General features: G+C 31.9%; 1 protein-coding gene across 1 annotated transcript in view; it reads right to left on the bottom strand.

Moving 5' to 3' along the window:
• Window positions 1-2167, bottom strand: part of LOC136987822 (fat-like cadherin-related tumor suppressor homolog) — a 254157-nt gene extending 251990 nt beyond the window's left edge. Inside the window, 1 exon segment of the mRNA XM_067285564.1 lies at window positions 1862-2167. The gene's annotated coding sequence lies outside the window, so the exon portion shown is untranslated.
• Between the last annotated feature and the right edge of the window lie 23780 nt (window positions 2168-25947).

The following is a 25947-nucleotide window of genomic DNA, read 5'->3' as shown; positions in this document are numbered from 1 at the left end:
TTATTATATTATTAGCAGGTTTATACGCATCGTTTCCACTAATATAGATGACCTCCGATTACGTTTATAAACTAAATTTCTAGTCTAGACACTTTTGTATAAAAATTTAATTTTACAAAACCGCAACTAAAGCTATTTATAGACGTCTAAATAATAATATTAAAGTGAAATTTGACATTATCTTCCTCCCTATTTTCCCATTATCTATATTATTCGCTGCCTTTGATATGTGGGTATTATCGTTAAATACCGTACAGCAGCAGGAGCACTTCCTTTACAGAATAGCACAAGAGAATTTCTATTTATAATATAGAAATAACGCAAAAATAAACTGATAGTTAAATGTTTACAGATGCTGATTACAATGAAAATAATCAGCGTAAAATAATACACGAAAGAAAAGACGAGAGAGAGAGAGAGAGAGAGAACAGCAAGCATTTAATTACCAAAAAGCCATCGTTTAAAAAAGAGGAAAAATCATTTAAATTCGCATAACAAGAATATTGAATAATGAATAACTCGATACGAGACTGTTAAACTGAAGCTTCAGGCAATTCTTTGTACAGATAAATAGAAGATATGCGGAGACTTTTGCTTTTCTCCTTCTTCAATCCCTATACAGGGAGGTTCTGGTAACTAGATTGAGGAGCTGTCAATGCAATGTGACTGATCTTATTTCCCTCTTTTCCAAGATGGCTTCCGAAAGCTTCTTACAACGAAGAATATCTGACGAGCCTTTTATTGACTTTGGTACGGCAGCAAAAGATATACGACTATAAGATCCGAACGTATAGGAAAGAGAGCATATCTTATAGCAATGACACTATCTCAATAACCGATCGCTGATAAATACCATATATATATATATGTCCGGATGTACTAAAAACATTAACACAGTTAGTTATAGATAGAAACAGAACGAAAACAAATTTAATATAATTAATATATGACGTCAGGAGAGATTCATCGAAAATGGAAGTAAACAATTACCAAACAGTCTCGCAGTAAAAATCGCAACAAGAGAAATTAAAAATTAAAAAAAAAAATTTCATTCGTCTACGATAAATTAAACCATTATTACGTAACAATTGAATTAATTTATACGTCTTCCTGACGTAACAATACAAGATTTAAACTCGTATAAACGTGTCAATTTCTTTTTTTTTTTGAATTAACGGTCGATTTTTTTTTGTATTTGTATTTAAAATTGTAAAATTTAATTGCGTTTACCAATAATTCCCCGTTATAATTGGCAATTAGAAGACACGGTAGATTTCGTTGGGAAGAAAGATAAAGTCGATATAAAAAGGGACGAGAACAAAAACAAAATATATAGTTGTCAATTGTATTCTAAAGTACATCTGGTATGGCTTTTCTGGTACCAGACACTGACGGTTGAATGAAAGGCGTATAGAGCCCACAAAAACACCCGGCATCTCTACCCCCGTACTCTAGACAGCTGGTACTATATCATTGTAACGTTTAAAACTAGAAATAACGGTCAGACAAACACAGCGGTCAGTTACATTAGCAGAAAACACAGTTAACCAGTAATTCAGTAAATCCCCCTCTCTCCACACAAGTAAAAATAAAAGAAAAGAAAGAACGAACACCAGAAGAAGAAAAACTTGAAAAACAATTGAGAAATTTCCAAGGGTGGAAGTATAAATCATATATATATATAAAGAAAATCAATTGTACTTTTTTAATACAGGGTATACAAAGTACAGAAGACGTGGTTGAAATGTACAGAATTAAAAATTATGGAAGAAGAAAGGGGAAGAGAAAAAGCGCGAGCGAAACAGAAAGAGAGAGAGGGAGGGGAAGCGAGGGGGGTGGAAAAAAGATATTGATGTCTCACCTTACATAAAAGATGAGCAGGGGAATCTCGTCAACACATGCTCAAGTCTCACTCATTGCTTCAGTGGACACGGCGCAACATTCCCACCTTCGACTGCGGCTGACTAAAGTCGGATTCGCGTTGCATGCCGGGACGGAATGAATGGGCACGGTCCAATATTTTGTCACGGGGATGTAGCCTTCAACTACAGGTGTGGGAGCGTGGTTCTAAATACGGAACCGGACATGTGGTGAATGACGGGATACTGAAGTGTTTCTACCAGGTCACGTGGTCCGTTCATATTGATAGATAACACGTGTATCGGTTGATTAGAAACTTGTATTTTTACTATTATTACTAAACCCCTCTGAGGCGGATATCTGTCTTAGCCGAGTTCAAAGGTCACTAACTAATTTACGATTTAAATTTTTATCGGTTAAGTAAACAAACAAGCGCCTAAATATCGAAGAAAATTGTCTAGACGTGGATATATTTATAATTGTTTCAATTAAAATTAATAAATTGTTTTGGATTTTTTTCTGTTGATTTTAGCTGGGAGGACTTAAGGAAGAGTCAACACAGAAGAATTCTTGTGTATAAAATATTAAATAAATAAAAAAAATGGCTGCCGTTTATTAAGCTGTATTAAAAATTTATATTACGTTTCTTAAACTACTTTAACTTTATAATATTTAATCGAATTAAAAATTAATTATAATTTAGTTTTATAATCTTTACACACTTAGCCAAACCGCAGACGTCCATTTTTATTATTATTGTTTTTTTCTTTTTAATTTTTATATATTAAAGGGTCGTTATAATATACGAGGCTTCTTCACTCTAACAATAGGAAGTCCATTAAGTTTGTTAAGCTATCGATTATTTTTCTAAGTTTTTTTTTAGAATAAATATATCTAAAAAAGTGCACTTGTATGTAGCTTATCATAGAGAAGGCTCCTGTTCTTCATCCATGATTTTTATTATTATTTTTTTCTTTTGGATTTAACCCCAGTAAAATAGTTTTTTGTGAGCTAAATTTGTGCTTTAAAACCCGATAAAATGTATTTAAATAATGTTTTTAATTCTAAGAAGTTGTTAAGGATTTATTTTTAGACTAAAAAAGGTCCAGAACTCGAGGAAATTCTGCTCATCTTTCAACTGTTAGACACCTATTTAAGCCTTCGCTCCTCCTCCTCTTCCATGATCTTTTTGGATTTAACTCCAGTAAAATACTTTTTTTTAAAGCTAAATTCGTGCTTTAAAACCCGATAAAATACATTTAAATGATGTTTATAATTCTAAGAACTTGTTAAGGTTTTACTTTCTAAACAGAAAGGGGAAAAAAAAGGCTCAGAGCTCGAGGAAATTCTTGCTCATCTTTCAAATGTTAGAGACCGATTTAAGCCTTTGTTTTCCTTACCAAATTCTCTCTTTCTGTCTTAAGCACTGCTCAAGAGCTTTAGAAAGAGCCCACGAAAGAAATTTTGAGATTATTTTTATCTTTTTTTCTTTTATTTTCATGGTTTTAAGCGATAGAAAAGGGGTTCTGGTGGCTAAATCTATACATAAAACGGTAATATATTCACATCGAAAATAGGTGTTTTATAGCACGGCTGGTGGCTGTAAAAATTCCTAAATTTCTCTAACGTTATTTATCCTCTCTTTAAAATATTTTATAAGCGATTTCCTCATAAAAAAACGTCACAATTAAAATATTTAATGATTAAATTAACTAATAGCAACTATGATCCTTGCGGCTCGATGAAGTAGTACCTCTCGAGTGATTATGAGTCGATACGCTCTTAACTTCTGCACAAAATTAATTCATTTATATTGAAAAAAGTATATATATATATATATAAATTATAAATGATTTAACTTATTATTTAACAAATTCGGGCATTATTCATTATTATTTTAACAGTTTTCCAAGTCTTTTCATCACCTGAAAGTAACGCAGGGAAGCAAAAAGGCAATTCATTTAAGGCAATTTTTAAGATAAAAGGCTTCTAAGAAAATTGAAAAAGAAGAAGAAGAAGAAGGTTTAAAAGGTAAAGAATAAGAGTTATTTACACTAAAAAATAATAGAAAAATATCCTTAACAAAAATGATGCTTGGCAGATTCCTCGTATACAAAATGCAACAAAACATTCTTGACATATGAAGAGGAACACGTGTAGAGACGAGTTTATTTGCCTAATTTTTTTTTATTCTTCTCCTCCATTTTTTATTTTTTAAAAGAAGAATGTCTCCTTCCTAATTTTAGTAATAAAAATTTAAATTATTAAGAAAATTTCCCATAATTTAATATAACGTGACTAGCCAAGAAGGATCCAAAAAAAATCTCATTTCTAATTAATAATTATTCAAATAACTTCATAAAATATAATTTTTTATATACTTTTAAATTATTTTCTTACTTTTTTTCGTTTAAATTTACAGAATTTTATGTTTTAAATTAGAAAAAACGAAAATTACCGTATATAGTGCGCACTTTTGTTATACAGTTTTAATTAATTTTTAAAAAATATTTTAAACATTTTAATATAGAATTTTATATATTTTATTGTTTTAAATGATGTATTTTATCGTTAATTTGAATAAAGTTTGAGGATGCATTCTAAATGATCAATAACCACACCTATATATTGTATATACACGCTCAGTACATGCGCTTGAGTAATTATAATTACACAGATCCTATATATGCGGCTATAAACGACAATCTCATAGATTAAACCGCAAATTTAAGATACAATATAACCATTTCAAAAAAAAAATAATATATATATAGCCTGTTAAATAAAGGCAAATCAATGCATATCATAGGACTGTTTAACCCCAATCGTCTCCAAAAATCTTTACTATAATTTAATTTTAAACAGTTGTAGCCTTAAAATATAGTCAGAAAATATTATCTCGGTGACCCTCTTCAACGTAAACTTACATAAAAATAAAATATTTTCGATAGAAAGCACCCTTTGAATTAACACCTTAAGCACTGTTTAATCGTTGTTTACCCCGAATAATTAAATTGTATATAGCTATAAGTCTATAATATAGTCAGAATATGATGTGTACGTTACCTATTTCAACGTAAAAATGTACAGAAATGGTATATTTGTACTAGAAACTCCCTTTAAAATTCAATACCTCAAGCACTGTTTATTCGCAGTTATCCCCTAAAAAACACATCATAATTAAATTTTATATGATTAAATCCTTATAATATAGTCAGAAAATAGTGTGTAAGTCACCTATTTCAACGTAAAAAATGTACAGAGATGGTATATTTGTACTAGAAACTCCCTTTAAAATTAACACCTCAAGCACTGTTTAAATATTTGGGGTTAATTGCGAATAAATTTTATATTAATTAAAACCATATAAAATAGTGAGAAACACTGTCTAACAACGTAAACGGGCGTAAAAACTGGAAGATTTATAGGAGAAATCAACAATAATTCCCTTTCGAATCACACACATCGAATATATTAAATGCATTGTTTGAAGGGGCGTACATCATTCAATATCGCAATTACAGTTGCGAGATCAAACATCGGGGAGCAGAACAGTAAAGAACAACAGAATAGACGAGACTGCAACTGCAGCAAATCACAGATAGAAAAGAGAGAGAGAGAGAAGAGAGAAGAGAGAAAGGAAGACAAGGAGGAACGTTATCTAAAATTTATACTTCAATCTGCGCCAGAAAACAAATCCAACCCAGAACAAGCCATTGAAAATGTCAGCAACCGGTTTTAGTTATTGCACCGCTTTCCTTTCCCAAATTATTGCACGCGATTCACGTACTTCCGTTTCGATCGTTGGAGCTCACGTGATTATTGCATGTATCGCTTATATAATGCGCACCCCCCTTCGTACACGAATATCATTTAAGCTTGGCGATTAATTGAAATTCGATTATGGTGACATAATTTCCGATGGATTAGCACACGATACGGGGGTAGTGGCACGATTTAAATTGTTTAAATTTAAGAAAAAGCACCCCCATTACGCCACCGAAGTAAAGCGCGAGACACGACATAAATCTATAAATCCTACGCGAGAAATATATATATATATATATATTATATAAAGGGAAATTAACCTTATTGTGAATCTGCCCCCGTTTCTTTCCTCTATTTATTTATTTTCGACATTATTTTGTGGAGAAAATCCTCTTTACAGAGACTTCTCAAAAAGAATTCGAGGTTTCTAAAGTGATTTTTTGACATAATAAGGTTCAAATAAAGACTAAAAATAGGTTCTAAAGCACCCCGAAGGCTCCATTCTTGGCACAGAAAAAAATAAAATAAAATAAAAAAAGGTAAAGAAAAAAATCCCCTCCAATCTCGTTAAAATGTATGAAAGGGGATGTTAAAACATAAATGGGCACTTGTATAAAGTCTGTGTTAACTTACCCAAAGGGTTATAAAAGATATAAATAAAGAAAATCGTGTAAAAAAAAACACGCTTAAAAATTGCAAGAGGCTCCTAAAAAATGCATTTATAATAAGTAAAAAGCATATTTCGCCCTTCAAATATGTATAAAAAGACCGTATAAAAAAAATGTATCGAGCCTGTAATTTTTATGAGAAAAATGCATAAAATCTTAAATAAATCTTGTAAAAATTGCACGTAAATTCTGTATAAAACATGTAGTAATATTTTCTAGATGGTATGTGTATTAAGAAGTGTATGTATAATATAGAAATGAGTGTTTACACGTACGATAATGCGTAAAGATCCAATAAATATCACAGAATTTGTGTAATTTATATAAAGAAAAAAATAAATCGTGTATAAATGCTTACTGGAGTACGTAAAGAACTGTATAAAATGTATTAATTTTGTGATATACATCAGAAAAACACATAAAAGTACAGAAAATCAACGAAAATGTGACTAACAGTACAAAAAGTCAGCGTAAAACAACTTTAAAAAAACACAGCAAAATTACCCTTTTTTTATTGAAAAGTACTTCAGGAATCAACACACAGAATGGAAATATACAAAGAAATAAATACCTTAGTTTATAAAAGGAGAACATTAAAAATAAAGGAGAGTATCATCTGATCAACGAACGTGCACGCGGTATTGGTTCAATCATCCCTCTACAAGAAATGCCTCTTTTCAGTGTTGCCATCTACCGTCTACAATTAAAATCATTTCAAAAAATTATTAAATTCGGTAGCCCCCAAAAAAATCGCGGCTGAAGAAAATATACCCCGGTCTAAGGGGGTGGAAATCACTATTTTTATTTATCTTTCCCCCCTCCTCCTTTAATCAGATGGAGTGGGATCGTTAGAGGGATAATCAAGGGAGGAGTGTATTAAAATAGTTCGATGTAACTCCCATTAAACTGTCGAAGGGGGGTTGAGGTTGGGGGAAGAAAATCCCCCCCACACTGGCTGAATCGAGAATTTTTATAAAGGTGAAGCAAATTTCTTTTCACTTAAGAGAGTGGAAAGAAATGGGTAATTACTGTATCGATCCTCCTTACCTGGCTATTATGGTTAACAGGTGAGTTTCCGTTAACGGGGAGGTAACGCCCCGTTGCAAATATTTATTTTATGGATTTTCATTAGTTTCTCTAACTAAATCGTGTAAAATTAACATCCTATACAGTCACGTTGACGTAAAACCGTAAAGTTTCTTATACGGTAAGAAGCTAAAAAGCGTGCATCTTGTCACAAATCATTAGCGATTTTTTTTCAATGTTTATCAATTATTTAGTCAAATATTTACATAAATGTGGGATTTTTTGATAATTATAGTCAGTAAATTTACTTGTTTAATCAAAATAATCGTAACTAAAATGACAATATACAGATTATTCGTGTATTTTTACAGATTTTCACGATATTTTTAATGAACGTCAACAAAAAACAAAAGAAAAACTGCATCGATGTTGTAAAACCAGTAAAAATTTGCGGATTTTCATTAAAATATATTATAAAAATATACACTAACACTAAAAATGCATGTAAAATCTGGTAAAGATATAGATAAATAAATGTGAAAACACACGCGGAATCTGTAAAAGTATAGCCAAATACTGTAAAAAACACATGCAGAATCTGTAAAAACACGTGAGCTTTGTTTAAAACCTACAGATTTTACGCTGGTTTTAATAAATTTTTCACATAATTCGAACATATTTTACAAATTTTCCAACATCTACACATTTTCCCATACCGATTTTCAATGGATCTACTTATCATTTAACTTTACCAAATCTTTTAAAACAATATTTAAACCTCAAACCATCGCAACAACAAAGAAAAAGTGTAATTACAACCCAGTAGAAGCCATTAAATAATCAAAATAAAAAGTATCACCGTCCTTTACAGCTTCAAAAAGAAAAAAAGGGGGTGGAGAAACGAAGAGTAAGAACGGAAGTGTGTAAGTGGCAAAGTTCTCCAAGTGAGTAAGAATGAGGAAACGTGTTAACAACTCAGTTTTATGACATGGAATCCCTGTCGGCGAAAAGTACAGAAGAGTGATGACTACAAGTTGAGAAGAAGAGCACGTATGCTGGACAGAAATTTGTCATGCAAATAGGTCGTGAACTGCACAAACTCAACCCCCCCCTCTTCTTCTTCTCTTCCTGGCTACAGACGTTTTATTATTCAAGCTTTGCTTTAATGAAAATATACTTTACTTGTTCTTCTTTAAACTATTTAAACATTTATGCAGATTTTTATGTAAAAATCTTCAGCAAAACCACAACTAGGAGGGAGGAAAATGCATTAAAAAGTAAACAATAGTTTCGTATGAAATCAAATTGTGTAGACGTGATCGAGTCCAATGCGTGTTCTTTGATGCTCTTTAATTTCGTTTTTTTTTCTGAATTTTATGCTATAATTTTTATAATTAATTACAATTAAATAAAGGAAAATTATTACGTTCGAATTTTTCTGCGTTATTTTTTATTTAATTGATCAGTTTTCTCAGTTTTCAAACAAAGGATCGTTGGAGGAAGATGGAGAGAGAGAGAGAGAGAGAGAGAGAGGAGAAGAATTTATCTTTTTCTGAAAATTGAAACTATTAATTTCCTCGAATTATTAGCATTTTAAATTAATCTTTTAGAACAGAAAAAATTTAATAATAATAATATTCAAATTTCCATTTAATTAAAAATTTCTGATTAGTATATTTTCAGGTCACTAAGAAGAAGAAGAAAGTGGATTTTTAATGCGAGAGAATCAATTGACAATGAAACTTTACTGGAAAATGAATAATTCTATCATTTTTCAAATATTCGAAGCTTAAAAAATTAAATAATAAACGTAATAATCTAAAAAAAATTAATTAAAAATCTCAAGCGTTAATGGAAGCTAATGGGATAAAGTTGCATACATCCGATTAAAACACATTGAGAATACTGTAAAAAGTTGTATAAAACTGCGTAAAAATCTGCTTAGAATCTTTAATTTCGTCTAGAATTTCATATAAATTACAAAAACATTGTAAAAATATGTTTAAATTTCGTTAAAATGTTATAAAAAAACCGCTTGTAAATTGAAAATTCTGTATAAATCTTATTGAGAATAATGTCAAAATTTGTAGAAAATTCTGTAAAAATCTACTGAAAATTTGTAATTTCGTCTAGAATTCTATAAAAATTACAAAAACACTATAAAAATATACTTGAAACTGGTTAAAAACTTCTAAACTAATGTAAACCTCTATATAAATTTACACTGAACTTGTTGAAAATGCTGTAAAAAAGACGAAATAGTAAAAAATTCAATATTTTAAAATAAAATTTGTAAGGATTTTTCTTTTACAAATTGAAAATACATACGAAAACACGTAAAAAAAACTTGCAAAAATATCCGCGAGGATCGTATAAAAACGTACGAAGTAAATCGCCATTTTTTAACGCAAGAATTATACAAGTATTTTCAAAAATAAAATTAAATATTATTAAATATTTAGCTGATAAATTCCTACAGATTTTAAATAAAATGTTAATAATTTTATTTAAAAAAAAAATCTGTAAAAAATTGGAAAATGTTCCTTTATTTTTTTTTCATTCTTTATACATAATATACAGCAGCGCCAAAAATGTCACTAGTGATAAGAATTTAAAACAAATTACTATGTACACAGTATCGTTAATCATATATAGACTTTTATCGTGAATTTATTTACAAATTAAATTAAACCTTTTATCAATTCGTGTACATTTATCTTGAACTTTAATTAATATGTACTGTACTGTACGAGATAAAGGATGCATTGAAAACATATGGAAGAAAGAGTTAAATACTATAAAATTCCACAAATTAATTACTTAAACAGTAAGATAAACACCAGCAGAAACTAGAACAATGAAGAAGTTTAAGGTTAAAGGTAAAACTCCTTCGCTAAACCCAACTCAAGTTTAGAGGGTCAGAAGTCAGTTTATAAATAAAATTCGACCTTAATTAATACAAAATACGATTATTTAAGTTATAAAATTTGAAATTTAGTTCAAAATACATATATTTTTTTAATACAAAGAAAGAAAAATTGCATATTTTATAGAGAAGCATTCACTCATCCCATCAATTCAGAACACACACACACACACACAATCCTATAATTTTGATACACTTTGAATTTCAAATTCTTTGATTGAAATTATGATTATTATGTTCTAAATATACATTTTTTTCATGAAAAATATCGCGGTAGAGTGAATTAAAGATGTTATTTCAGTTATTTGCTAATTTAATGGCGAGCGCATGCAGTAAACCCCCCCCGAAAACAATACTCCTGAACGGAGTAAGGAGATAAAAGACACTCCAGAAATTAAAATTAAGAAGAAATATTCTTGATACTTAAACATTAAAAACGGGTAGAAAAGAAACAAGAAAAAAAAGTAAATTAAATCTACTTACTTCTGCAGAATAGATTTTTCAACATTTAAGCGAAACGTGTACAGTTTATTAAAAACGTATCCTCCACCTCCCCCCCTTTGCGGAAACCATCGGTTGTACAGTCCCGAAACTCGTGTAGAGAATTATCATAAAGGATAATTGCACGAAGGATAATAATTTTTAAGAGTAAAGGAGTAACTTTATCTTAGAAAATCATCTTTAAGTTGAATTAAAACGAGATAAAACGAGAAAAATTAAAGTAAATTAACAACATCTGCGCTCGTCTCGCGCAGAAAATTGGCACAGAAGATTACATTTCACATACGAGAAACAAAAGAAAACACCATTTTATAGTGTTTTTTTTTTAAGTTTAGGGCGTGTACACGTTAAAATTCCCCTTTGCAAAGGCATTTAAACGAGTGTTTCCGCAAAACGGGACCTTCATACATTACATCAACCACAAAGGAGGAACACGACCACACCGACATCACATCCGGACAACAATCAACCCCCGCAGATAAACATAGCTCGTTGCTCTAAATACAGTCTATCTGAATCTAATGTTATATCTACTCTCCTGTTACGACCCTCCTATTTTTTATGACGACATTCACGTGAACCCCTTCGAGTTAAGTCAGAAAAAAAAAACGCGTAACAATGGACCATCCGTTACGACGGGTGACGGGCTATTTTATTACTACAGCGTGACCGGTAATCACAAGCTGGTTAGGCCCCATATCAGAAAAGGTGGAGCATGGTTTTATATTTTACAAAAGATGTCCAAGATCTTCTATAATTGTGCCGGTTGTTGCAACGCCAAAATGGGATTTTCAACTTGAAATCGCTAAAGTTGGAGCAGTAAAATGGCGGAGAGGGATTTTTTTTCTTTTCTTTTTTTCTCTGGTAGAATTCTTCTTATTGGTGGGTGAGGGAGAGTAGAACTGGATATATATAAGTTGTATTCTTTCTAGCGACATCGTAAATTTGGGAGAGCCGTGGTCCTATCACATCCAAACACGCTGTATCCAAGAATCTCCTACAGGGAACAGCGGGTATTAAAGGCGATAACAATGCCACTGGCAGCTACGGGAATGGAATAAAAAATAATTCTGTGCCACCGCCCCCCTCCCAATTTCTTTTTTTTTTGCCCTCCCTTCTGTTTTCCTTCTACATATCTTACACCATGCAATTTACTCGAATAGGTTTCTGTACGTAAAATATTACTTGTGTTTTTTTCGTGTTAGAAACATAAATTATTGTAAAATATCCTGGCTTGCTCCCTGTTTTAGTTGTTATTTGTTAGTTTTACATCTTTCTTACTCTTGTTTTTTTTCTTTTTTGTGCTGCGAATTACGGTAATTTGGATATTTATTTTTGATTTTTCGACAGAAATTGTTTTTTTTTCTTCTTCTTCTTTGATCGATCGTTTGGAATTTTAATCTTCTTACTATTAATTTCTTTGGCATTTTCGATTTTCTGGGTTATTATGGTTCTTACTTCTGTAATTTCTTGTCAGCGATTATCTTTTTTGTTTTTTTATCGTTACATTTTTCTTCTTCTTCTTCGTGTTTACTGACATTGTGATTTTCTCTAGGGTGAATTTTTTGTGGTTAGAATTTTTCTTGTGTGATTGTGATTGTTTAAATTGTCATTTTCTACTGTGATTTTTTAGTGATTGTTTAATTTGTCAATTTCGTATTTTGGTTTTTATCTTGCAACCTTCTCTTAGTAATTGTGATTTATTGAAATTGGTATTTTTAACCGTGCTTTTTCAGTTGTGAATGCTAAAATTGGCATTTTTAACCGTGCTTTTTTAATTGTGAATGCTAAAATTGGCATTTTTAACCGTGCTTTTTCAGTTGTGAATGCTAAAATTGGCATTTTTAACCGTGCTTTTTTCAGTTGTGAATGCTAAAATTGGCATTTTTAACCGTGCTTTTTTAATTGTGAATGCTAAAATTGGCATTTTTAACCGTGCTTTTTTCAGTTGTGAATGCTAAAATTGGCATTTTTAACCGTGCTTTTTTAATTGTGAATGCTAAAATTGGCATTTTTAACCGTGCTTTTTCAGTTGTGAATGCTAAAATTGGCATTTTTAACCGTGCTTTTTTAATTGTGAATGCTAAAATTGGCATTTTTAACCGTGCTTTTTTAATTGTGAATGCTAAAATTGGCATTTTTAACCGTGCTTTTTTCAGTTGTGAATGCTAAAATTGGCATTTTTAACCGTGCTTTTTTAATTGTGAATGCTAAAATTGGCATTTTTAACCGTGCTTTTTTCAGTTGTGAATGCTAAAATTGGCATTTTTAACCGTGCTTTTTTAATTGTGAATGCTAAAATTGGCATTTTTAACCGTGCTTTTTCAGTTGTGAATGCTAAAATTGGCATTTTTAACCGTGCTTTTTTAATTGTGAATGCTAAAATTGGCATTTTTAACCGTGCTTTTTCAGTTGTGAATGCTAAAATTGGCATTTTTAACCGTGCTTTTTTAATTGTGAATGCTAAAATTGGCATTTTTAACCGTGCTTTTTTCAGTTGTGAATGCTAAAATTGGCATTTTTAACCGTGCTTTTTTAATTGTGAATGCTAAAATTGGCATTTTTAACCGTGCTTTTTTCAGTTGTGAATGCTAAAATTGGCATTTTTAACCGTGCTTTTTTAATTGTGAATGCTAAAATTGGCATTTTTAACCGTGCTTTTTTCAGTTGTGAATGCTAAAATTGGCATTTTTAACCGTGCTTTTTTAATTGTGAATGCTAAAATTGGCATTTTTAACCGTGCTTTTTTCAGTTGTGAATGCTAAAATTGGCATTTTTAACCGTGCTTTTTCAGTTGTGAATGCTAAAATTGGCATTTTTAACCGTGCTTTTTTAATTGTGAATGCTAAAATTGGCATTTTTAACCGTGCTTTTTCAGTTGTGAATGCTAAAATTGGCATTTTTAACCGTGCTTTTTTAATTGTGAATGCTAAAATTGGCATTTTTAACCGTGCTTTTTCAGTTGTGAATGCTAAAATTGGCATTTTTAACCGTGCTTTTTTCAGTTGTGAATGCTAAAATTGGCATTTTTAACCGTGCTTTTTTAATTGTGAATGCTAAAATTGGCATTTTTAACCGTGCTTTTTCAGTTGTGAATGCTAAAATTGGCATTTTTAACCGTGCTTTTTTAATTGTGAATGCTAAAATTGGCATTTTTAACCGTGCTTTTTTCAGTTGTGAATGCTAAAATTGGCATTTTTAACCGTGCTTTTTTAATTGTGAATGCTAAAATTGGCATTTTTAACCGTGCTTTTTTAATTGTGAATGCTAAAATTGGCATTTTTAACCGTGCTTTTTTCAGTTGTGAATGCTAAAATTGGCATTTTTAACCGTGCTTTTTTAATTGTGAATGCTAAAATTAGCATTTTTAACCGTGCTTTTCCAATTTTAACTACTAAAACAAGCATTTTTACAATATGGTTCCATTGTAGCCACAATGAAATTGCTACTTTCCTGTTGTGGCATCCAATCTGTGGTCATTAAAGCTGCCATTCTTATACTGTGATATTTGTGTATTTTCTCGACTTTCCTCCATTTTATTCGATGTGAAATTATACTCTTTCTACTTTCTCAAGAACTTAATTTATAACTGGAAATTAACTTCTATCTTGTTTTTCCTTTGAGCATCCTTACTTATAAGAAAACTAAGAAGAGTTCCTTCTAAATTAAATTAATCCCATAACCAAATTTCCTCATACAATTAATTAATTTTAAGCTATAAAGTTTATATATTTGATAATTATTAACGATAATACTGTTAAATGGTGAGGAACATCAGGAGAAGATGAGGAATCATCAGGATAGATTAGTTACATAGAATCAGAATAAAAAATAAAGGAAAGACATCCGAAAGATGCTTTTCTAGAAATAAAAATAATCGTAAAAGTAGAATAATAATAATAATAATAATAATAATAATAAAAGAACATGAGAAAAATCCAAATTTGATCTTTCACAATCCGAGAAAAAGGATCAAGTAAAATGATTACTTTAAAAAAAAATTCCTCAAAAATAACAATAATAATAAGCAAGTGTGAACCGGGATCAGTACATTTTCTAGGACTGGTTCCTAGTATATTGTTAGATCTGCACCGAAAAAAAAGGGTGTAAAATTCGTCGTGGCACAGACTACATTTGTCAGGTGAATGACCAGCTCTGGCTCTGGGTGTGCTCGTTTCTAACGATAGCTTCTGCACTATCTTGCGCTTGGCATAGTGGAAAAATGTTGAGAATATAACTCAATAACTTATCTACTTTTATAGTAATGTGTCGTCACTATATCATATCCGGTAAATTCGGCTAAAGTGAGAAAAAACAGAAGATATCCTGCAGCATGTATAACCCAGTATACAAATATATAACAAAATTGAGGAAATAATAATAATAATAATTGTGGAAATATAACTTTAAAAAAAAGTGTAAAAAATTAAAGTTGGACATAAATTTTAATTTTTTTAAATGAAATTTTTCGTTTCTGAGGCGATTTTCCGCAGGAAAATCGCGTCGAAAATGAAGGATTTTCGTAAAAAAAAAAAAAACAATTAATTTTGGAGTAGCAACAACATTAAAAAATCATTTTAAGTGTAATTTCTTGCTTCCTTTGCAACAATAAATCCTCTTGGAATAAGAAGAAGAAGGAAAAAAAATCAAACGAGGAAATAATTAATCAAAGTGACAATTAATTAGCTTTGATTTGTCAATAGAATCGCTAATTCGTGTAGACTGTGCGAAAGCAAAGAGCGCAAAAACTTAATTAATTGCCAGTGCAAATCTTTGATGTGGAAATATTAAACGGGCAGCAACAGAACGGAAAAGAGAGAAAGGTGAAATGCAATTCAACACTCCTCTTTTAAATTCCTACCAGATGCAAAACTAACTAAAAGATATAAAATTTCACCCGGTATTTTTGTGTAAAATAAGTGTTTAATTTTAATCCTTTTCCGATTATTTATCAGAAATATTGATAATTTACGAATATTTATCTCGGATACAGGGAAAATAATTGCTAGGAAACCGTGTATAATGCGCACTTTCTCTCTCTCTATTTCCTCTCCTCTCGTAGAATTCTTCTCTTATCTAATCTGACTTTGTTATATTTTGTCGTTCGTTAGTTATCTTCTGCACACAATTTGTGTGTCTAATACACTACAAATTGTCAGAGAACATTTTGTTTACAACTGTTTCCTCTCGTATAATTGATTTTATGGGGAAGTTGGCATAAGAAACAGCTAAGAACTTTTCACTTGTTTACAATCTTAATTTAAGAAAAATAAAAGGGGGAGGGGGAAAAAGGTAATTACTGCCAGAAACACGTCGAGAAAAACGATAATTAAAGCAGAAAAGTGAAGAGAAATAAACGAAAATAAAAAACACTATTTGTTTCCTTAAATTAAGATCATAATTTGAGGAAACGACAGACTAATTTCCGTTTTATTGTTTCCTCAAATTGTCATTTTAACTTCAGGGAACAAAAGTGAGTCATAAATATGAAGAAATAAAGGAGAAAACAAAAAAAGGGGGAGGGTAGAAGATAATTCGAAGAAAGAATTAAATTCAAAACGAAAACGAAGAAGATATCCCATTAAAGTAAAACGATATTTTACTTAAAATTTAATGGGAAAAAACCAATAGGAGATAGAAAAAATGATAAATAATGAAGAACGATAAACACAGAAGAAAGATAAATACGGAGTATTTAATAAATAAATAAATAAAATAACCGAAAATACTAATCGAGAAGGCCATTTATTATGAATGACATCTAAAGAAATCATTTAAAATGGAAAATAAATAAATAAATAAATAAAATAACCGATGCAGCATCCTCTCTCCGTGTTTCTTTGGCGCCCCACCCCCAAAAATTACAGATTTGTCATGTCTTTAGGGGGATAGAAACGTCACTGCTCACCTTCCCCCCCTTAGTAAGTTAGAGTTGTCCAAAGATTTCATTAAGTCGCGAGCATGCCCGGAAGAGAGTGATGCGGAGGAGAATCCGGATGTTGACTTCCTGATCGTGTGACGCCCAAAGGTCAACAACGTCATAAAGACGTTGCATGGAAGGAGGACGAATCAAACTGCTTCTTATATCCAAGATAATCCACTAAATTTATTGTTGCGTAACTTTTTTTTTTTGAATGGCACGTCTATATGTCTATCCTCTAAGCTATAACGTGTGGTCAAAGTGTCACTTCTTCCTAAATATCGTAACAAAATCTACAATTTTTGCGTTAATCTCTCAATTCTCCCTTGTAGAAAAGTGGAAAAAAGATTCGTAATTCCACTACGAATCTCCAGTAACGGAGCCGCATTCTTAAACACTAAATCGGGGTTGGCGTTACGCTTCACGTTGAATCGAGTAAGTCCGTATTCTTCTCAAATACGTAACGATTTAACGTTACTTTTACTTAATTTGCATACGTCATTCATCGCGTGCTTTTGAAAGAAACGTAAAAAGTGACGTCACAATAAGTACTGTAAACAATACACTCCCGATTGTTTTCTGTTCGCATGACCTTCCGTCATCTTTTTCAAGCTTCGCCTCTCCTCCTTCCATCTCATTAGGTTTTTTCCCCCTTTTTATTATTACTGTCCCCCGCATTTTTCCCTAAAGTAAACCTTGCGGAAAGAGCGGGGGGTTAGAGAATCTTCGTGTGCGATCGCTTTGAAAGAACAACATCGAAATTGAATTGTTATCGTCTAGAAAAAATCCCATCAATTCCTGGAAATTTCTCTAAGAATCTACGCCATTAAACATGGCGGAGATATCGTTGGTTACTGTAGCGATGAATCGAGGAATGGCCAAGCTCTTGTAACGCCATTTAATTATAATTAGAAGCTAATTAAGTTGTTAACGAGTAAATTTTAAACTCATTTCGAATGGGTGACACGTTGTTAACTTTATCAACTACGAACAGACACGCAGACGTACAGTTTTTTTTTTTTCTATTTTTATTTTTAACGAAAATCGTAGCGTTACGAGGTTCATTTTAATCAACGTTTTAAGCTTAAAAATGCTCAAAATTTACATTAGTTACTTCAATTACGAACAGACAGACAAATGTACAGGACGAAGTGTTAGTTTTATGAGAATTATGACGCGAAGAAGGTTACATTTTAATCAATTTTTAATCTTCAAAAGTAACAAATTACTCGGCAATGAATCTCCAAATTCACCTTTAAACCTTATAAAATTAACTTTAACAAGCGATAAAGATAATTGATGATAAACGCGGAAAAATATCGAAATCTGCAATGATAAAAAACACAGAAAAATCCCTAAAGGCAAGCGAATAATAAATAAAACAAGTAATAAAAAGTAAATTTATCATCAAAATTTGAATTTAAGAAAGGAAAGCTTCTTTTTTTTTTCTACAAGAAAACGCTAGAAATATCAATGCTAAGAGGCTGAAGATTCTTCATTATTCTCCGGAATTTTCGGCAATTTTATGGCCAGACAAACAGATTTATGCTTATATAAGTAATAGCTTTAAAAAATTCTCTAGTTTTTTAAACAGGAAACTATAAATTTCCTCCTATTTTTTTTTCTTTTTTAAGTTTCTAACAACAGATTACTCCGCTTGTCTGTACAAAGACCAGAGAACAAAAGGCTTGCGAGTAAAACTAACCAAAAAAGGCCCACTTTATTACCGAAATTTCCAGCTTAGCCGCACAGAAAAAAAAACAAGAAACCGCCGTTAAAAACACCCCCCCAACAGTACAAAACAAAAAAAAAAATGCCTCGGTGTTGCGAAGTGGGGCAACTCACCCTACCGAGGCATATAACACGACGTTTGATTTACAATATTTACACTTAATGTAGGGGGGATCGAACACGATAAGCTATCGCTAACGAATGACTTTTTCGCTTGTTAGAGTCACTAGATAAAAGTCAAATTACGTAACCGTTCTGCATACCAAGTTAACCGTGAAGTCACCTGATCGATGGAGCGGGGGGAATGCCACGAGGGAAAAAAAATAAGATAATTCTTGTCACTGCCGGCGGTTTATCGCAGTCTTCGAAACTGAACACACAACCGACTGCCAAATTAATCATTTGGAACGTGGTACAGATGTCCTTTTCGCGATTGTCCCCACTTCGCGTCGCGTCGCTTGCTGAATACACGACGCCATTTGTTTTACTGTATTTGAGATTTTCGCCGTTTTTTAACCGTATTTGTGACGTATTAGTTAAAATTCGCCTTTTTAACAAATTTTTTACAAGATCCGAACATTAAAGGGGTACCAAATTGTAAAATGGATCGTTAAAATCATGTTCGCTTGGGCGTCGCGTCGCTTCGCGCGAGGATCGTATAACAGCGACGCTAGTTGAATACATAACGCCATTTCTTTTTACTGTATTAGCGGTAGTTTTTATTATATTCGTGATATTTTAGTTAAAATTTACGATTTTTAACAAAATTCTTCGAACCACCGAACATTAAAGGGGTTCCAAATCGTAAAACGGCTCATTAAATTCGTGTTCGCTTGCACGTCGCGTCGCATCGCGCGCGGTTTATATAAAAGTGATACTAATAATTTCGCGTGTTACTTCTCGTTTTACATGTTAATTCTCGAATACTGTATAGAACACTGCTCTAAAAACAAAAATTTGCATGAGAAGCGGCAAATCGTCGCGTCGCGCAACGACGCTTTCACTTCGCGTACGGTACTGAGCGACACGACGCAGGAAGCGTGGCAGCGAAATAATAAAAGAAAGCAACTTAACAGAAGATATTCTCTTCGGAATGACTTCAAAAACAAGAAAACAACAGGGGAAAAAAATCCATATTTTCATACAAATCGGATGAGCGCGGCAAGCAAGCACTATAAAAAAACAAAGAAGACATCATAAAACCGAGAAAAGAATGGGAAGAAAGTTAAAAATTCACTCACACAATTAAAATTGTATGGAAGAGGAGGAAGAAGAAAGAATCTAGTTCCTTCGCAAAGTCATTTTACAAGCATCAGAATTTATTCTGCTCATATTAACAATTCTATTGCTATCGTATCAAATTCTTTCTCTTCATTCTTTCTTCGAGCTTTTCTATATAAGAATTAGGCTTAAGCTTGATGGAAATTCTCTCTACCGGAAATAATAAGTTACTTCTTCCGGTCCCTCGAGCTTCTACGTTATTTTCACGCAAGGAAAAAGATTGGACTACAAGACGCCGTTGTAAATAAATGTTGCCTTGTCAATGCGTTTTAAAAAGATGAAAAAACAGTCGTAACATTTCTCCCCCTTCCTCTTCTTCTTCTGCAGAATGTTACGCCTGAAATTTACAAACGTCGTAAATTTTTCTATTGTAGTCCAGTTTACAGTAGAAGGAGCCCGAAAGGCGCAAACGTAACATGCACATCCTTAATTCTAAACCCGTGTCTGTTGAGGAAGCGAAATCTTCTTTGGGAATTACACCCGAACCCCCCCCCAAAATATGACCTCCTCCCCGTTCATAACATAAATTAAGTGTATGGGTATATATTCTGCGCCCGTAAAGTAGCACTTACTGTATACTTTACAGGTCAGCGGGTTCGTGCCTCAACCTATGTGCACGTAGAGTTTTTCCGGGTTTTCTTCACGTGTCTAACACGTAAACAGGATCCAATTTCCATAGATAATCCTCCCAGGAGGCATATAAACCATCTAACCATCTAAAATAATACCCACTTTCATATGAGATACTGAAAAAAACACAAGAAATGCAGCGTGGTTTATGGTTTATAAACCATGCTACCCCCAATTCCCCCCTACGAAAATACAAAAAGAAAATTCGGCATTCTCATTACATTTTCGTGTAGGAAATTGTATTATTTTTTCAATTCTTGAAGCAAAAATTCTTTGATAAACCCGCATTTCTCCAGAGATGCGACAAAAGAACTGAAAAGAAAATGTCACCGACAGAAACAGAACAAGATCACATCGGTGAAGCAAGAAAATTATAGATATTAGCATTTGTTCCACCCAATCTATTGCTTCTCCGATTCTAGAACTTTTTGCATCACTTAACAAGAAACAAATTTCTATAGTTTCTCTCTATCATACTACTCTAAAAACATCTATTTTTAGATTTTATAACAATAATAATACCGCTTCTTCTTCTAAAAAAAACCACGTCTAAAAATATCCGCCGTTAAAAATCCCGACGGTAGGAAGGGATATTTCAAAATAATCTTAAAAATTGCAAATTTAAATTAATTTTTAGAGATAAATTTATAAGAAATTAATATTAAAAAGGGGGGCAAAAGTGATGGAGTAAAGCAAAAGAACACACTTCCAAGAGGATGGACGACTTTCTATAGGGAAACTAATCTTTATTTAAGTGTTATGTATACACGAAAATTTCCCAAAACGTGTTGGCCAATTGGAGTTTTCCACTAGTAGTGGGTTCGTGCCTCTCCAACATGCTGGAAAGCGGAGTTTTTCGGGTACATGCTGGCATTTGTTTTTGCTGATTTACTTCACATGGAAAACTCACGTGGCCAGCAAATTGGTGGGGTTCGAACCCACGACTAACAATACCAGTGTTTGATATTTTTACTTCGAATTTCTACAATTTGCTTGAGATTACTTAACAAATTTTGCTTCATTTAACGAATTATACTCGACAACTGAAAAAAAAAAAAAAAAAAAAAAATGTGTATTTTACGAATCACATACCTTCCTTAAATCATTTATAGCAATTAATTAAAGTAAATTATCAGATAATTCCCTTGGTATCTACAACTTTTGCTTCAGTTAGTCAATAAATCTCCAGAAATTCCTAGATAAAAATACAATTTCCCCTACAAATCCATTAAATTTTTTTAATTTAGAAATCTAGAATTCACGCTTCAGGAAACTTTCTTTCATATTCATTAGATGCTGTAACATTTACTGATTGTTCTTCACTCAAATCTACGAATCTTCTGCTTCAGCTGATGAGAAATAAATTTCCAAAGTTTACGTTAAATGAAGTAATTTACAACCGTTAAATTATTTTCTTAAGAAAATGGAAAAAAAAAAAAATTAAATTAAATATGGAACCACAAAATTACTATTAAAATTCCAAAAAGTTTATCAGGAGAAACCGACGATGTGGCAATTGTTTCTTCCGCATCTATGAATCTAGAAACCTCGGAAATTTATTTAAATCCAGTGATTTACGGCTAAAAATTCATTAAATTTAGACTCGGATACAAAATATGCGATTGTAGCCACGTAAAAATTTAGAAAAATCAACCCTAAAATAGGGGAAAGATGGATTGACGGGATAAGGCAGCCCAACAAATTGGGCTTTCTATGGAAAAAAACTCGCCTGTGTTCAAGTGTTAGACAGGTGAAGAAAACTAGAAAACTCCACGTGCCAGCACGTTGGTGAGGAGCGAACCCACTACTAGTGGTTTCGCTCTTCACCAACGTGCTGGCACGTGGAGTTTTCCACTGTTTACCGAACCAGTGTTCACTAATTCACCTGTGTGCCATGAAATTTACCGATTTCTTGCTCTTCGCACCAATCTGTAAATCTAAAAACACACAAGAAAAACAAATTTCTACAAGTTTACTGTGTTATATAAAGTGATTTACAACTGAAGATTCATTAAATCTGGTCTCAGATCTAAATTTACGGTTGTAATCCAAGACCAGATTTAATGAATCTCCAGTTGTAAATCACTTTATATAACACAGTAATCTGCAGAAATTCATTTCTCCTGTTGCATTTAGATTTGTATGAAGAGAAATGAATAAATTAATTTCTTGAATGAATTTTTGGATTCTTGTAAATGGTTACATCCAAGAAATTCATTAGAAAAAAAAAAATAACCAAAGATTGAAAGAAAGTTACCACAAATCTGAACATCTAAAAGCACTTTTCAATAAATAAATTCCTGTAATATATGTTAAATGAAGTAATTTACAACTGGAGACTCATTAAATTAGGATTTAGACGATTAGGAATTCAAAAATTCATTAGGATAAACCACGGATGCAAGAAAATTTACTGATTATCCTATCTGTCTAAAAGAAAAAATAAATAAATAAAAATATATTTTTCGTATGAAAATAAATAATTTCTGTAATTATGTTTAATTAATTAATTTACTCTTGATTTAAATCATTAAATTCGTTTCTAAAGAATTAAATGTGGAACCGAACTGTTCGCTATTGTAAGGAATTTATCAGGCGAAACGGGACCAAAAAAACTAATAGGAGTAGCCGAAGCAGCATTTTCCATTCGCTCTTCCTTCTAATTTACTAATTTCCTATCTATAAATATAAATATATATATAGCCTATAGGAGAATGCAGGATAAGGAAATTACATCCTTACATCTGTTTTTCCTAATTTATTGAGTTCTCTACAGGAGAACAAAGGAGAACACCCCTTACATCCTCCATTTCTCCTAACTTACTAACGATTTTCTATTTACGTGTATAAATATAAGGTGATGTATAGGAGGATGGAAGAGATGAATCTGTTTCCTATGAAGTATTTCCTAATTTAATTTAAATATAAACCCGAATTAACTGGAGATAAATTTTCGATAGTTTTCCATCAAGTAAACGAAGGAAATAAATTCATCATCAACCGAATCGGATGTTGAAGGATGCGGAAGGAGGAAGAGGAGGAGAAGAAAAGGAAAGAAGGAAAAAGAAAAAAAAAAAAATGAAGAAAATTTATTTCAACAGGCTTGATATACAACAGCGATTTTCACTATCCACATTAGGAAATTGGGAAAAATCCATCCACTCTATAAATCTCTTTAAAGAGCCAGAAGGCAATTTTTGTCAAGAATCAACAGAGTATACACGAGATGAAAGAAATTATTTTATACTTTCACCCTTAGCTCTTAACAGAGACGATTGCTATACCCAGGAGCTGTTACGAGTAAGCGATATAATAATTGATTCTCATCCGTTCGTCGATTCTCTTACCCCCAGGGAATGTTTCGTTAATGAATAAAATTGTAAAATAATTCCGCGAAAACTTATTACTCAAATGTTCTGCAAAACTAAAGTACTGATTAAAACAGTAATGACGAGAGCCTGGTGTGCCTCTGCATGTTCCTTTCGTTTAATTAAAACTTTTAACTGGATTCAATCAGAAAATTGTTACTAATTGTTAGTCTAACACTTGTTTTCTTCTTTACATTTATATAATTTCTGTATATACTGTATATTTCTGGAAAATATATTATTTTCGTGAGATATACGTTTATGTGAATAGTGTGCGGAACTAACATTTTTTCCTCTGACAAATTTCCGAGCGTGTGTATGTATGTCTGAATGTAATTTATATATATAAATCAGTTTCTTATATATATATATATATATATATTGTATACAGATCAAGATAAAAATATATCTTTAAATCAATTATATCTACCATTTTAAATAGGCTAAATAGTTTTATACTCACAAAATATTTAAAAGTGCCAAAATTTTACAGTGTAAATTTCGTGCACAATCATGGGAAACTATACAAATCATACATTTGTATATACAGTATACGAAGAGATAATTATTGAGAGAACAAGAAACGTGCAATGTGGATACCCAACTCACAGAACCCTGAAATAAGACAAATTTGGAGACTTTATGGTAGTGGACCAACCCAGAGAGAAATTGCTATTGTAATTAGCCATTCTCAATATGCTGTAATGTTACAAAACGTGATTGATGAAGCTCCCAAAAATCCTCCTGGAAAAAAGCCCTTTATTATCTTGTGACAAAAGATAGATTTGTTTTGCAATTCAATTTCCACAAAGAAACAAATATGCTCGTTTGGATTTGGCAAGAATGACCACGAGCCGGATCCATCAGTGGTACAGTGAAACCCGCTAATATGACCACTGAAAGGACCAACTCAAAGTGGTCACCTTACACAGGTGGTCGCATTAGTAAATTCCACTGTGTACTATCTTCAGATGAAGAAAATTTAATCCTGATGGGTCTGATGGTTGTCAAAAATTTTGGCACGACTTTGGAGCCGAAGGTAATGGCTCAGTTATGGTTCGGACGGTATTTTTAGCTCAAAGAAAGACTGATATCATTATCATTCCTGGACATTTTACCTCTAAAATCCTATTGTAATCTGTTGAAAGTCACATTGTTGAAGCTGAAAATTTCATCTTTCAACCGGATAACGCATCCTGCACAATTCCAAAATGATGAAAGAATGGTTTTCTGTGAATAACAATGAAGTTTTGCCGTAGCCTGAAGGGTCCTCACATGTGATTTCAATAGAGAATCTGTGAGGCTTCTTGTTAAATTCGTTCACAAATAATGGAAGACAATTGCAGATCTGCAACAAGCATTCAAAACTGTTGAAATTTCAGATGAGGTGTTGATTAAATTAATTGATTCAATGCAGGATTGCAAGTGCAATGTTATTCTTTGCCAAGGAGGTTACACAAAGTAATAATTTCATAAAACTATTCTTCCTGTTCTATATAAGTCTCTCCCTTCTATATGTATATACACATACAGATGTACAGATCTATACACACACAGCCATATATACAACGATAAATCAATATGTGTATGTAGTTATACACATGTTTACATATTTATTTACACCCCTCTCTTCTTCTATGTAACTGTAATCTTTGCTTGATACACTGTATGTGGGTCTATTCCATGTACTTTAACGTGGTCTATTTACAGTTGTATCTGCATTATATATTCATTAATGCAAATACATCATTTTAATAATCATCGACACGAACAAAATTAATAAAATTTCATTGAGCATTAATGACTTTTTTAAAAAAATCTTCTTCTTACTTTATCAATCGGGCCAAATTCGCATACAAGACGAACATTTTCTATGTTTATTTGTTTTAAAACTTGATTTTTTCGTGTAAATTTTTGAATTAATATTCGTTAAATATTCGAATAATTTCCTGATTCATTAACATAACATTTACGTAAAAAGAAATTTTAATATATTCAGATTCGTTTATAATGAGAAATTTATGATGAAATCGTGTTAAATATTCATCATTAACAGCATTATTTACAATTTAATCTACAAATATTCTTAATTTCTTGCTATTTTTCTCGTTTGTGACTTGAAAATTTTTCTTTCATCACAGAATTTTATACGCCTTTTTTTCTTTTAAGGAAACGTTTATGCAAACGAGACGGGTCGGCTTTCCTGCATAACATTTTCCGCTCCAGTGATTAAACTAGACGATGCGGATGACAAAAAATCCTACCGAA

The sequence above is a fragment of the Centruroides vittatus genome, unplaced genomic scaffold (genome assembly GCF_030686945.1).
Source record: "Centruroides vittatus isolate TY-2023 unplaced genomic scaffold, ASM3068694v2 scaffold_2802, whole genome shotgun sequence".
Taxonomy (NCBI): Eukaryota; Metazoa; Arthropoda; class Arachnida; order Scorpiones; family Buthidae; genus Centruroides; species Centruroides vittatus.
The sequence above is the reverse complement of the archived record's forward strand: the minus strand, read 5'-3'. Positions and strand labels throughout refer to the sequence as shown.